Consider the following 1,669-nt stretch of genomic DNA (forward strand, 5'->3'; position numbering starts at 1 on the left):
TAGTTGTTCTAAGGCATGTGGAATCTTCCCGCACCAGGTGCTCAGCACCATGACTGAGCCCACGTGCCTGGAGCCCGTGCTCCACAACAAGAGAAGCCATTTCGATGAGAAGCCCGCGCATCACAGCAAAGAGTAGCCCCCACTCACCGCAACTAGAGAAAGCCCGTGCAGAGCAACGAAGACTCAGAGCAACCAGTAAGTAAATAAGTAAATAAAAAGAGAGACCATGCCAAGTGTCTCTTTATTATGCACTTGGTAACTCTTCTTAGAAGCCCCCTAGCAGACCTTCCCTCACCTCACATTGGCCAGGGTCGCATACATGTCCATTTCTAAATCAGTCACCAACAATAGAAAAGAGGTTATTATTGGTGGAAGAGATGTGGGGGTAGGGGTCAATCTCCATGACTATGCCACCTCCCCTCTTAATTTGTCTGGCCAATTTATTTCAAAACTCAACTGAAGTGTCATCTCCTCCGGAAAGTCACCAAATAGAAACCTCCTTCCTCTTATGTATCTGTCTCTACTACTACTACTATCCTTACCCTCAGACTCTAAGTTCTTTCATAGCAAGGAGCTAGTTCTTATTTACTCTGTATACACAGTGCCTAGCTCAGGGCTGGCACAGAAAAAATTCATTTGTTGAATATTTCTGTAATTTAGAAAAGCTTTATTCTTTGTTTGTTGGCCATGCTACCCAGCCTGTGGGATCTTAGTTCCCTGACCAGGGATTGAACCTGGGCCCACAGCAGTGAAAGAGCCAAATCCTAAACACTGGACTACCAGGGAACTTCCCCAAACTCTGTTATTTAAATCAAAAAGTATTTTCCTATATATTCGCTCTACAACCAAATTTTTCCATTTTGCAACATATTCCATCATATTATATCATCTTTTATGACATTTAAATGGTATTTCATAGTATTGACACTCTGTACCACAAATTATTTAACCAACCCCTGAGTCTTTGGTCATTTAGATTGTTTCCAGTTTTTCTGTATTAGAAACAATGTTGCGGCAAACTTCCTTTCTCACAGATCTCCAGCACTTGGATTAGTTCCCTATGATAAATTCCTACAAGTGGCCTGTGGTGTTTAAAAAAACAGAGGGCTGCAAATTCTTTGATATTCCTCCCATCAAGTTCTCCCATGTGAAATCTGGGAGAAACTGCGAAGCTTTGACCACTGGAGTATACAGCCAGAATGATGATATGTGACTTCTGAGGCCAGATCATAAAGATTCCTGCAGCTTCTACTTCAGATTTTCGGAAAGCACCCTCTCAAGATTCTCCCATTTGAAACACAGCAAAGTCACACGGAGAGGCCACAGTAATCCTGGCCGAACCCAACTTTTGAGTCATCCTAGCCTAGGCACCAGATGTGTGAGAGAAGGAACCTCTGGAAGATCCCAGCCCCAGCGGTTGGAATCTTGTTAGCTGAGTCCTCAGACACTCAGAGGATGGCATCCTTGCCCTGCCTTGTCCAATGCCCATGGAATCCCTGAACATGAGAAAACAGCTGTTGTTCCCATTAAGTGTGGGGTTGTTGGTTATGCAGCAATGTGTGTGTGTGCTCAGTTGCATTTGATTCTTTGCTCCTCTGTCCATGGACTTTTTCAGACAAGAATACTGGAGTGAGTTAGCATTTCCTCCTCCAGGGAATCTTCCTTAACA

At 43.8% G+C, this 1,669-nt stretch overlaps 1 non-coding gene across 1 annotated transcript; it reads right to left on the reverse strand.

The window, feature by feature from the left end:
- Positions 1 to 713: 713 nt before the first annotated feature.
- On the reverse strand, positions 714 to 786 carry TRNAE-UUC (transfer RNA glutamic acid (anticodon UUC)). The gene has a single exon. It is a non-coding gene; the product is annotated as a tRNA-Glu (tRNA).
- Positions 787 to 1,669: the final 883 nt, after the last annotated feature.

The sequence above is a fragment of the Bos javanicus genome, chromosome 3 (genome assembly GCF_032452875.1).
Source record: "Bos javanicus breed banteng chromosome 3, ARS-OSU_banteng_1.0, whole genome shotgun sequence".
NCBI lineage: Eukaryota > Metazoa > Chordata > Mammalia > Artiodactyla > Bovidae > Bos > Bos javanicus.